At 40.9% G+C, this 14,052-nt stretch overlaps 1 protein-coding gene across 2 annotated transcripts in view; it reads right to left on the bottom strand.

The window, feature by feature from the left end:
* NEK7 (NIMA related kinase 7) overlaps positions 1 to 2,812 on the bottom strand; it is a 49,988-nt gene extending 47,176 nt beyond the window's left edge. Inside the window, exon 1 of one of the 2 annotated variants that reach the window (XM_072420057.1) lies at positions 2,661 to 2,812. The gene's annotated coding sequence lies outside the window, so the exon portion shown is untranslated. The remainder of the gene's footprint in view (positions 1 to 2,660) is intronic. The other variant, XM_072420058.1, reaches the window with a different exon arrangement.
* Between the last annotated feature and the right edge of the window lie 11,240 nt (positions 2,813 to 14,052).

The raw sequence follows: 14,052 nt of genomic DNA, 5'->3' as shown, positions 1-14,052 counted from the left end.
AAAGCTACTTGAGATAAAGTCATGCATAAAACAATTCCTTCAAGGTAATGCTAATAGATGTGTTCTACAAGCTATGAAAGTATGGGGATGTACTTCTTTTCTCACACATTTTGACTTTATTTTTGTTAATGACACCACAGAAACTGTGTTTTACACCTGAGGTTAGGTTTAAATAATTTTAGAACTGCCTGAGGATCAGATTTTGTTTTTATTATGTCATGATATGGAAAGCCTTAAAGTGTGCACTTTCTATGAAGTTTTTCTTTGAAGGAAGGTTCTGTATACAGTGGAAATCTGTATGTTCTGTACAGAGCTGCTTATGTTTGATTTAACCATTCAGCAAATATTTACATGAACGGACAGACATTAAACACTATGTCTAGTCTTCACACTGCCCTCTTTTATACCTTTCCCCAGGGGGTGCTAGTGGCTGCTTGGGCAGTGGGGGTAGATGACTCACCCCCCTGACCTCTCCTGTCTCACAGGTAGGTAATTGGTGATACTAAAAAACTTGATGTCAGTAAAGGAGGATTTCCACCATCAACTGTAATAGAGGCTCCTCTGTTTACCACCAATTTAAAGCAACCAAAACTTAAAAAACAAGAAGTGACCAGGAGATAAAGCCAGTGCTCAAACCAGAATTTTTTTTTAACCGGGTGGGAAGAAATTCTAGGTGGGTGGCAAACCTTGTATTGTGACCCAACTTATCAGTAATTACCCAGAAACAGCCGGGTGGTTAATGAAAAGTGCCGGGTGGTGCGCCCAGCTAAATGGGGCTGGGGAGAACACTGAAAGCTAATTGAAAAATGACTCTTGCAAAGACTCCTGTTGGTTTTTATTTTAGCCCCACTCTTAGCTGTGCAATGTAGAGCTGCTACATAGGGAGACAGCAATGAAAGGGCATTGAGAGCAAATCCACCCACAGGCAACCAGATTTGTTCCAAAAAAAAAAAAACCTTGCGGTTTTCCCAAGTGTGGCTTGGGGTTAAGGCGTACCTAAACTCAGAATTTTCACTTTACATAAAAGGGTAGAAAACCCTTTTATAGAAGGTAAAAATTCTGTTTGTTTTTTTTTTTTTTTTTTTAAAAAGGGTGCAGCATCATCCCCTTATTCTCGATCGCCTAGGCGATCGAGAATGAATGGGAGTCCAGAGCCTCCCGGGATATACCTACATCACACATCCCGGGAGGCTCTTGGGTGCACCTTCTGCGCATGCCCGAGCATCTCAGGCATGCGCAGAAGGAGCCCTTTCGTCAAAATGGAAAAAGAATTTACCCATCTCACGCATGCGAGTTGAGATCAGCAAGTTTTTTTTCCATCTATGTCACCTGATCTCGCGCCTGGGTTGGGTGACTTAGGAAGAAGAACCCGGAGATATATATATATATATATATATATATACATACACACACACACATATATATACACACACACACACTTACCTTCAATCTCTCAGGGCAATTCGATCGCTCCGTGGATGTCCTGCATCAGGTCCCACGTCTTCCCGGAGCTGGCACTCCGGCCATCTTCTGCTTTTTATGTCCCGGACCTTCATCCTACGCCAGCTGACCCAGGAGTGGGATCGAGTGACGTAGGATAACAAAAAATTTGCCGATCTCACTGTGCATGCGTGGGATCGGCTAATTTTCTGTTTAAGTGGAAAGGATCCTTTAGCATGTGGAGATGCTCAGGCATGCGTAGGAGCAGCACCCAGGAGCCTCCGGGGATGTGTGATGTAGGTATCTCAGGAGGCTTTGCGCTCCCATTCATTCTCGACCGCCTAGGCAGTTGAGAATAAGGGGGCGGTCCTGCAGTTTTTTTATTAAAAAAAGTTGTCTAACCTTTTATGTAAAGTGAAATTTCTGAGTTTAGGTATGCTTTAGGCAACAACAATCGCGTGGCGCGTATCACCCTAATCTCCTGCAGCCACATGCATAAAAGGTCCCAGTCTCTCCCATTCACTTGAAAAGGAGAGGATGGAAGCGCAGGAGAACCTGTGGCAGAATGCTGTGGCTCACCGCAGCTGTAACATCATCTCTGGGGAGAATATGGCCGCTTCATGGGACATGCCGGGGGACAGATCACTGACCTTCCTTCTCTGCAGCCATGTTGTAAGGATGTCTGATTATGGCAGAAGCTCCGCACTCACCAGGCAGAGTTATACTTTAATGTCCTAGTGACCATGTAACCCACATTCCCTCTATCACCAAGGTGCACCCACCCCCACCCATCACTGCATGCACGCAGCACCCATATAATACAACAGAACGATCACCATCTGCTATATCATTATTCCAATGTGATTGGGGGAACAGCAGGAGGAGGTGAATGTGATGGGGAGTGAAGTATAGGTGACATTCGCTGTATGTTACACTGGTATGACCATAGAGTTATGTGAGCTGTGCAGAGGTTTCCCCCATGGTACAATGTCACATTCCCTATAGGTGTATACCCGGGGGGGATGGTGGGGTACCGGGGGCAGCAGGCCGGAGAAGCTCGGTGTGTTGGTGGTGAGGCGGGGAATTCTCTCCTTCTCCCGGGAGACAGCACACACACAACATGCGTAATAACAGCACCAACTTCCAGGAAGCCTTCCCTCCTTACACATTACTGGCGGCTACGGGAACTCCGCCAACTACAAAGCGGAGCTGAGTCTCACCTGTAGCCAGGCCGCCGCCGCTTCCGTGTCCCCGGTCACCTCACGTAGTCACCGCCCGGCCACCTGCACTGCGGGCCGCACAACTCCTCACAGCGGAGCGCGGCCTCCAAGTGACGGCCACTGCCTCTGAGCATGCGCAGCGTGTGAGGGAGGGGGCGGGGCATAGCGCGATGACTCTGCTGGAATGGAGCGGAATGTCACCGGGGGAGTTCAGTCTTTCACAGCAGTCCGCTATACAAACACGGCATGGCGTTAAAAATAAAAATAAAACTTGTCAGCTTTATGAGCACTTCTCAGGAGCGGACCCTTTATTTGGGCTTCGGAAAAATGGCTTTATTGGTACAACTTATGCCGTGTCACGTGTCCTGCAGTTGGCCGTCTCCGTGTGTCACGTGACGTGGGGCAGTGGCGGGCAGTGTGGTCCCAGCTGCCACTGTAAATACCGTAGATGGAATATATGAGAAAGGTGTGACATCCTATACAGCTGTCTTGGAGATTAAAAAATCTGCCTGGGTAAAATAAAAAATGGTCGGGGTTAGTTTTGTGTGGCTATTTCTTAGAGTGCAACCCTGCCACACTTCACACGCCCTCACTGGGCACTGCCATCTTTCTTTCTTCTTCTGCCCAGCAATGGTCTTCAGCCATCGTGATTGGCCATTTTGGGTCAATGTAACTTTTGTGCACCCCCGGCACGTGCAAGGGATGCCAGAAATGCCGCTTTCTCCAGACACTTTACACGCACAGCTCACTTATTCCCGACTTCATCAGGCAAGTAAGACATGTTGCTGCAGAAAGGACGTGACTTGTCCTCCAATAACCTCCTGCCTGGATCAGTAAAGTACAAATGCTTCCATAAAGACGTCTTCCAACATTTTAAAAAACTTCCTTTGCAGTTGGCCAAATAAATTCTTGTTTAGGTCTGGAAATGACGTAAAGAGGACGTTCACTTTCTTTATTCCCTGACCGTTCCAGGCTCCATCTCCGGTTACCGGTCCCCTGCAGCCCCTTCTATTGGTCGCTATGTGCTGCAGCCGTCCGCTATTGTAAGTAAGGACTCGGAGAGCCCGCGCACAACTTACCTATCAGATAAAATAAGAGCCTTAGTGAGATGAGGGCTAAAAACCATAAACTTGTCCTTTACATCCCCTCCAAACCCCTTGTGGTATGGGTGGAGCTCTACCACAATGGAAGCTGATTAATTCCTGCAGGTATTCTTTAAATTGTATCTCATTCAAATGTACTTTTATTACCCAACCCCCTTGTCCATCCTTGTTAGGCAGTCTTCCTTTTTTTTAATGTGATGCATAGGCCTCTATAAAATATATTTATTACTGAATACTGGTCATCTTCTTTCTCCAGCCAAGTCTATGGTGTTCTACTGACATCCTGAGCAGAGGTAAGAAAAAGCCACATTACAACATTTTAAGAAGAGATTCATATGGTCCACCTGCAAGGGGAAAAAGGGTAGGAAAACAAAAAAAATGGGGGCTGCCATCACTTACCTGCTTGTAAATATTCTAAATACCTGGGCAGAAATTAGGTGAAGTCAGTACTCCTTGGCTTTGATTTATTAAAGCTCTCCAAGACTGGAGAGGATACATTTTCACTCATCAAGCTGGGTGATGGAGAAAACCTGGAATGTCTCTGGTTTAAAATTATAAACATGTGCTTACAAATAGTCAATGACTTTTAAGAAATCCTTTCCTGGTTTTCTGAATCACTCAGCTTAACTGATGAAAGTGTATTCTCTCTAGCTTTGGAGAGCTTTATTAAATCAGGGCCCTTATGTCCACATTTCTTCTTGCTCAGATCTCATTATTTATTAAAGCTAAGGAATTGGCATCACACCCCGGCAGCTAAAATTTTCAGAATAGCTACCTTCATGTTTATAATTTTTCAGGTTTATTTTTATTATTCCTCCTAGACTGTAAGCTCCTCGGGGCAGGGTCATCCCCTCCTGTGTCACTGTATGTATCCGTCTGTCATGTGCAACCCTTTTATAATGTACAGCGCTCCGTAATATGTTGGCGCTATATAAACCCTGTTTAATAATAATAATAATTATCCAACTGCCTTTCTGTCTATGTTGTCTGCACATGCTACTTCAACATAAGTAGGAGGTCACCAAAAATTAAATGTATAGCCCATTTGTAACTTTTCAAATGCACTATACAATCTGATTGTACAATTTCTCCTAGAATTACCAGAACTATGTAATATTAGGACAAACCTAAGCAATTAGTTCCATTATTATCACATCGGACAAGCCCTGGAAATTGTGCAGTCAGGTTATATAGTGCGTAGTCAGAGTAGACACTACCAGATGCCTATTATTATCTGTCTTATAACTAGAATGCCCGAGCCTTTCCTGCTCATCGGGGATCAGGAATGTGACAGTTGAATGGCAGGTAATAGCAGGCATCTTGTGTCTTGGTGTTGGAGGGGGCAGGGTAGAGAAAGCAATGTCCAGGACACAAAGATCAGTCTCAGCATTAACAGACAACCCTTTTGTGCCAACTTTAGCATTATTTTCACTTTTGAAACTTTGTAGGCCATGTCGTGTTCATTTCAAGAGAAGGGTATTTTTGGTAATCGGTGAAGGCCGGTAAGTGTATAAGGTGTGGTCCTAAAAACATGTGATTTACTAAGGCACACTGTGTGCTCTTGTCCACTTTTCAAACCATGGCCAGGTGTTTGAAAAAACCAGCACCAGCTTCAGTGGTGAGTTTTTAGAAGCCTCTGAAATGCCCCCATATCTTTCTATTTAAAGCACTTAGGCGTTTTTCATTGTTACTTTAAGTTTGGTATGCTTTTATTTGATCACAGACTGCTATGTTGCCCTCCTGTTCTTGTGTTGCCCTTTATTCTGAAATTGAAGCAAAGCAGAAGCATGATTCAACCCAGTGGAGGGTTTGCAGGCATTTTATTGTTGCATGTTTTTGCACTGGTTCTGTGCAGATAGGGGTATGTTCACACTAGCATTATTTGCAAATGGTTTGAAGTGGTTACAAATCAGTAACATTGAATCAAATGAGTCAGTTTGTATTCCCTTTCTTTCTTTGCAGGTGGTAGCAGCATTGCTGCACATTTGAAGGCCCTGCTGCCTCCATAGACTTGAACTCAAACTGCTTGCTACCTGTTAACCCCCCTGGCGGTAATCCCGAGTGTGGCTCGTGGTGAAATTTCATTACAAAAAGTGATAACCCCGAGTGTGGCTGGAATTGAGAGCTTACATGGTCCTCACGAGGCCGCAGCATTCTCCAGCGATTCCGACCCAGCATCTGTGTCCACTTGGTGATACCTGGATGGCATCTGCGTCCCATTGCAGATGACCGGCATCTGTGTCCCCTGGCCTTGCATCCTGGCATGATAATGTTGGGGATGCGATGCTAAAGGATGCAGAAGCCAGGTAGGCAGGCGAGGTGTGTGCGGACGGCGTTCGTTGGGGGGCAGGACCAGCGGAAAATTAAATTTAAGTTTTTAAAAATATAAAATTAGAAGTATTTTTAAATGTCAAAGGTACCGATTTTACATTTAAAAATACTAAGTAATCAAACTGCCAGGGAGGTTAAGATAAAAAAGGCATTTGCAAATGTCTGGAATTGCTTAGAGGTTACTGCCTGTTACTGCACCAGGTTGCTAGTAAGAGAAGCAGTAAATGCTGCAGTAAAATACCCCTTGTCTGAACATGCTCATAGGAAGGATCCTGTGATCCACACAGAACTTCAGTAATTGACAAAAAAATATCATTCATTTTTTCTTGCCTATTTTGTGAGGTCAGGCTCCTAACACAGCATCATTTGGCATACTTTAGGACCCCCCTAAGCCCCAAAGCTCAAACTAAAGTATCTGTCTCAACAAAGTAAGTTAAATTTATTGTCAAGGTCCTATTGGGAAAAGCTTCCCATGTTTTTTTCCCTCTATATTTATAGTCAACTTGAATGTGTGCATTATCAATGCATCTAATACACCCGTGTACACTATCCCTAATGTTGAAAATCTTAATCTTTCATAAGTAGGTCTGCAAAGAAATCGTTATTTAAAGAGTGAATAAAGAGAATATTGCATAGGCACAGATAAGACTGGCACTCTAAAATTATTCACATGGCTTTTCCCAAACATCATACCTCTCTATTACTACATCCTACTATCCAAACTACCAAATTATATCATCAGATTTCTAATAGGTTTTGTAGAAAGGTGGCAGGCTGTAAATCCTGTATGGCACCCCTGAAAATGAATCATGGCTCTAGCCCTCTAAATTTACCACTTGCGTTTGTACTGTTTATGAGCATTCAATATTTGGACAGTACATTCTGTTTGTGTCTACAAACCACCCAACCATTTAAAAGTGCTAGCAATATTGACCTCTTGGCTGTCTGAAGATTGTTTAGTCTGGTTTAGAAGTCAAAAGTGCAGAGTGGGCACATGCCAGAGGCTTAGGGGGATCCACTTTCTGCATCCGACAAGTTAGTCGCAGCGGACCTTAAATACTACAGTGACATGCCATTTGTACATTGCAAGCTATATATAGATCTCAGACATAGACTCATGTACCAAGTCACATATTTCAGGGTCCCATTCAGTCACGTCATTACCTAGACAAGAATAGTAAATACATATTAAAAACAGAGTGTATTCTCAGAACAAATCACCTAATACACCCTATATTCATCACATTCTGACCTCTGTCTCTAAAGGACAGATTCCATAAACGGTAATGTATTATTTCCATTATTAATTCATGTTAATCAAATTTACAACTGTGTCCCAAATAGTAAAATACAGTTAAATTTTTTATGCAGTGTATACACATTTTGTTTTATTTGGATATATATACCTGTATATCAATTCTAAAATACCATTGTAGTGGCAGTTTATAAAGCAGTGATTCTGACATTCACCAAAATATTTCCTGGTGGAGAATCTTCTAGGTCTTTTTCTTTTTAATGATAGTTATTGATTCTTTACCAGAGAATGTTTCTGTAAATGTCATATTCACTGCTTTATAAACAGACCCGTATGTGTATCTCTATTACAAAAAAAGTGTAAACTTTATATTCATATTTATTTATTTAAGTTAAATCCTGGAACATAAACTGATATACGGACAAGCACGAAAACCATGCCCAAATCAAGCAAAACCTAATTGTTTTATATTGAATTCACTTTTTGGAATATATTAACAAGCTTTGGGGTTTGTAAATCAGTGAATTCAAAAGTAAACTTTGTTTTGATGAAGTGGAAACTTCTAGAACCTCTGTCAGGTTAGAATTTTAACTGAACACTCTGCAGGTACATTGGCCAGCTCATCAGTTTTAAAGGATGAATTGGGATGAATGAAAATCAACACAGCTATGCCCCTTATTTGGCACACTAGTGGTGATGTCAGCCATTTATAATCTCCAAGCTTGTCTCTCCAGTAAAAGGTTCTTAATCTGCTGCAGACTGACTAGCACACATAAGTGTGCATCCCTAGTCTAGACTTAGGCTAAGTACACTCGTGCAATAATTGTGCATACATCACCGTTCTGCTCTATGGAGAGGGGAGGGGGAGAATGACGGAGCGACGTCCTGCTTCTCTCTCCCCTTCACTTGCATTACAATCGTTCGTCGCCCATCGTCTGTGGATCTGCCAGGACAGTCGTTCGAACGATGGACAATGAGAACTGTACACACGCAAGATTCTCGTGTGATATCAGCCCTGAGCGGATTAGCGGACGAGAAGCATTGCAAGTGTGTACTAGCCCTACTTTGCTTTATCCCTTTCCTAACAATTGGGACTATCACCCCACTTTTGCTGTTCTGATAATATTTTACCTGCTTCCATGGAGCACATCACCTGCAATACCCCTAACACTGATCTTTGCCTTTTTTGAATTGACAATGACTTTTTTTGGTCACTTTCAGTCCTATTTTGTATTGTTTATGGTTTTCCAGAAGTACTTCCAGTTAGAAGAGCCAGTAGGAGATCTTCATTTAGAAATCTATATAGAATGTCGCTTTAGATTTCCTTTTTCCGTCACTTACTTGACTAAGCTTATATCCACACGGTAGTATTTTAGACACATGAACGGTTTATGACAACTTTGGGTGGAAAGTGAATAGCCAGCACGGTTTTTTTGGTTCTATCCAAACACAAGATGGTGATTTAATCCGAAATCTTCATACTGAAAAGATCCTGTGGCTGTTATAATTCATTTTTGGCTTGGGTTTTTGCTGTATCCCTTACACACCCAATGTTGCTTAGTAAAGTCAGATTGTATGTGAGTGTCAAGCACAGAAATGTTTGTTTTTGTTCCTTTATTTTTACCACCCTAGAAGAGAATAGAAAAGAACAAGTTCGCTAGAAAAAAAAGGGGAGATTTCACAGGGTTCAGCCAGCGTGTGACAGAGTTTCACTGTGTCTCCTTCATGTCTCTCTTCATGCTCTGCTGATCATATCATGGAAGCTACATGCCCACTCTGTGTGATGTGATCTCCAGCACTGCTCTCTCTCCTTACTCCTGCCAGCTGCTCAGCAGAGCAAATCAGATGGCAGGTCTCAGACAAGTAATGTGTGTTTATTGCTGTGAATGTTTTCATGATAGTATTTCAGAAAAGATTTTGTATCAGCTCTGACATCAACAACTGCTAAAGGGTCCTGTGGTCCTGCTTTGTTTAACCCCAGCTTTATGTACATGATACGTAGATCAATGTTGTCACACCAGGGGATGTGAACTCAAAATACATAAATATTTGCCTGCTGGTTGATGCAAGAAGACTTCTCTCTCTAGATCGAAAATATGATGCAGGATCAATTTTAGTTTCTCTGTATATTGTATTGCTATTCCTACATTGGTATAAACTATTGCTTTTTGTGGGCAACATTTGTTCCCCATAGAGCTCACCTATATATGCTGATCTGTTGCACCTAGGACGCAGCACCCCCTATACCTATCATTTGAATATTATTTGATCTAACTGTGTTCCTTTCACCAGACATATTGTAGCTATTATTAACTTGTATTTTTATAGTGCCAACATATTATGAGGCGTTTTACAAAGTCCCTAGTGATATTATTAACTGTTCTTCAAAGGGGCTCACATTCTGATGTGCCTAATGTAGACATACATCATTAACACAGTCTAAGGCCAGATTTTTGGTGGGAAGCCAATTGACCTAACTGCATGATTTGGGATGTGGAAGGAAACCAGAGTGCCCATAAGAAACCCTTGTAAATACAGAACATACAAACTCCATAGAGATCATGTCTTGGGTGGGATTTGAACCTAAGACCCAGCAGTGCAAAGAAATGAGTGCTAGGCCCTAAACCACTCTGCTGCCCCATTGGGGTTTATAAAAGTACACAATATTGAGGTGATATATCAGTGGAAGAGGCCCAGCCTGTTGGATTTTGTTCCTCTGGTTTTAGCTTTGTTTTTAAATTGCAAAATTAAAATAATTTTGTTTACAATATCCAACCTAAATTTACAGTGGTTGGCATGACTGTGGACTTGCCAGAAATTACATTTTATTAGGGATTGTTGGACTGCATAGTGTCCTAGCTTAATCAAAGGTCAACTTATTACCAAATGGGGATAAGTGAAATTTGGAGAAGGTTGCATTGGTTTGCCAGACTCATGAAAGCATTCAAGGACTGATTGGGATGTCTGGTATACAATTCTATGTGAGGAAGAATGTAACTCTCACAAATTTGTGCCTCCGGCATACCAAACGTGGTTGTGGATTTCTATAAATAATTTCTATTTTTGAATTATGTCATATGATACCAACAAATGCAATGCTTTTATAGAGTAAATAGAACCATCGTTATTGAGTCCCCTCGTTCAGATTTGGTTTGTTGAAATGGCTGTGAAAAGTTATATCAAGACAATATGTTGTGTTTTGATGATTGGCCCACTGGACTTACCAGTAGACATGGGAAATGAAGTGATATGAAAAGAAAGAAAGCATGTGAAGAACAAACCAGTGATCAGGTTTCAGAATTCAGCAAAGAAATATTAGTGAATTCAGTGCTCTAAACAAGATGCCTTTGGTTTTATTCCTAATATGTTTTACATCCCCAGAAGCTAACAGTCCCATGTGCTTTATTTAAGTATTTAGCATTTAAATCAACATCTTGTAGGGAGCATTTATATTTAAACATATTAAAATGTAGATAATTAACTTGCAAGTTAATGCTTTTAGAAGCTGTAGATGATTAATCTATTACAATTCTTTTTAAAGTTAAGGGTTGGCTGTGTTGGGAGGCTTTCTCCTGGGTAGAAGATAAATGTCTAAAATGAGGAAAATGTACCAATTGTAATAAAGAGATTTTAATCTAAATGATTCTGCTGTCTGCTATGTCAGCTATAAATGAAGGGGATCCTGTTAGCGTGGAATATGGTAGCTGCCATTGTTAAGGATGCCAACCCTAGAACTTTCATGCTTATCCTGGCTTCAAAATTTATGATAGCCACATAGTGATAGTCATATAGTTATATGACCATTCATGTAATTATTCAATGCAATTTACCTAATTAAATAAAATTTCCAAACCTGACATCCTCTCTTTAGTTTGTTTAGGGAGCTTTTTATCAATAATTAATTCATGTCAAATGACCAGGGTGGAATTTTTGATTAATTGTGATTTCTTCAAGAAATATGTGTAAACTGCTGAATACAGATTATAACACAGATTGAATAAATTCTAATTATCTAAAAAAGAATAGGCTGTGTTCCAAAGCCAATCTCATATAAAAGTTTGTTCATATCAGTTTCCCCCATTCAATCACCTCCTCTTAAAGAGTTTGCAAAAAACATAGCACAGTAAAGATGTTACAATAAAGAGTTAATTTAAAAAGCTTTTCAGGTCTTATGCTTATTCAGTTCACAAGAAAATTGTACACTCTCAGAGAATTGCTGTAGCAAACCTCTTAAGGCTCTTTTCCTTTGAATGTTGCCTGCTACTCATTCTCTGGGAACGGGAATGATCTGCTTTCTGTGATTTGGGATACTTGCTATACACAATCACATTTGCATTTGCTGACTAATACAGGGAAGAACAGCATAGTCATTCTCCATCTGGTGTGTGTTGTGATATAGCAGCAAGTAAAAATGTAAAAAGCGCATGCATTGCTAAAAAGTCTAAACAGTAAGATTCATGTCATTCTATGAACTCTTCCGTAATTAGTTCTGCCAGTCCTGACTAATACTCTGGTTGCAGCCTTGGCTTGTCCTTTGGTTTCTTGCTTGTGTTAAAATTGCTAGAATATTACTCCCTAATGTCTATGCAGGTGCTTTGATTCTCCTTCAAACCTACCTGCTCCGACCTTAACCTTACATTTGTCTTTTTGAATGGCACCATTGTTTGGTGATTCAGTAGTTCTCCTGAGTAGCCTATTATCTTGAATCTGGTGGACAAACAGGATCTGGGATTGTAATGCACCACAACCGAAATAACCCCCAAAATGGTGGCATTGATGAACACCAAAAACTTCTGAAACTCTTGAAGCAACACACTACCACTATTGGTGACACAGAGGGTCATCACCAAATGTTGATGTCTTCAGGTAGCCTTGAATAACAGTTCTGCAAAGTAGTCATAAACACTGAAGAGAAAACTATCCATTCTTGTTTTTTTATTAATTCCTATTGGGGCGTTGTAGCATCTGTTATTCACTCACCGTTATTACAGATATATGTGTCAATTTGTATGTTTTTTTATTAGGACTGTAATCTACATATATTCATTACCAGGTTGTGTGATTTTACATATTTTTCTCACCCAATCTCATTTGTTTATTTGAGCATCAAACAAACTAGAGTTAAGCTGCGTACACACGGCAAATTTTTCTCGCCCGATAATCGGTATCGGCCAATTATCGGGCGAAAATCTGCCGTGTGTACAGTCCTGGCGGATCCATGGACGATGGACGACGACCGATCCTAATGAAAGGGAAGGGGAGAGCGCGCAGCAGGGTGCCGCTCCGTCGCTCTCCCCCTCCCCTCTCCATAGAGCATGAACGGTGCTGTATGTACAGCATCGTTCATGCATCGTGCAGTCTTTTCTCGTTGGAAAGGATCGTGAAAGATCCTTTCCAACGAGAAAAATTGCAAGTGTGTACGCAGCTTTAGCTTTTCTTTATGAACTGTCAGGATTGACTGAACATTTCTTTGTTGTTCTATGCAAATGGCCACCACTTTTTGACTTAGGTCTGTACAATCTTACAGAAAAACATAAAATGTGTTAGCAAATTGCATTGCTACGAAACAGCTTCAAGCCCAGAATCCAACATGATCCATGTATGTAAGCTGTTCTTAAAGGAGTTGCATTTGTACTAAGGACAAACCTGAAGGTAAAATAAGGGAGTTTGTTTTCAGATTTTCTGCAAAGGTTTGGGAGGTAGAGGTGCTGTAGACAACCAATTACACACCGTTTCGTTATGATTTAAAACATTTGTTCTCTCCAACAGTATTTCCCATAATTAACATTAATATTAGCGAGGAGAGGAATGGTTAACACTGCACCTGGTCTCTTATTGCATGGCAGATCAGGGACACATTTCTGGACGCAGACAGGCAACTGGAGTTATCTGCTACTTCTGTTAGCCCTTATTGTTCAGGAATATGTAGCCACTGGTTTACTTTAAAGCAGCTGTGTAACACTGAGAATCATGATTTAGTTCAGCCGAGGTGTCAAAAATAAAGTTCATGCTAGAATGATGGGATTTTTATTTTAACTAAAGAGTAGATGCCAAAGGTTGTAGAATCTTTTGTAACCTGGAAATAAGTCTTGTGGTTGTACTTTCAAAGTGATGGGCTGTGAGCAAGGAAAAATAAAGTCAGGGCCGTGTCAGCAGGGCAATCGTGATATACTGTAAGAAATGCAAAGAGATGTTACTCCAGTCTGTGTGTATGTTTTATCATAAAGTGTGTGTTTGTGTGCCTCTGCCCTCCTTACTATAAACGGTTCTTAAGACAGTGAACTAACATATTAAAGAATGAATACCTACAACATTACAATATAGATAACATTAAAAATCTAGGAATCAAGGAAGAGCCTAAAAATGAATATCAGTCATCATGTGCTGTCAAACAGCTGCTTCTCCTTCCACTGCTCAGTTAAGGGTGAGGGAAGAGACAAGACCTGTATGTATTACTTAAATGAAGCTGAAAAATCAGGCTTTATAGTATCTTTCTTTATTTCCAAAATGATTGAATTCATAGGTGTTTTTTTCAACCCGACTTTGTGACTATGTAAGGTTTCTTTGCCAGATAAGGCTGTGCTGTGTGGCAGAGCTATGGAAGTCTCAGAAATGAATGCACTAAAATACAAATATATTGGCAGCCCATATATGTATGCCATATGTTTTAATTCATTCATTCAGGAGGTGAAAATCATCAATA

Source organism: Pyxicephalus adspersus, chromosome 8 (genome assembly GCF_032062135.1).
Source record: "Pyxicephalus adspersus chromosome 8, UCB_Pads_2.0, whole genome shotgun sequence".
Taxonomy (NCBI): Eukaryota; Metazoa; Chordata; class Amphibia; order Anura; family Pyxicephalidae; genus Pyxicephalus; species Pyxicephalus adspersus.
The sequence above is the reverse complement of the archived record's forward strand: the minus strand, read 5'-3'. Positions and strand labels throughout refer to the sequence as shown.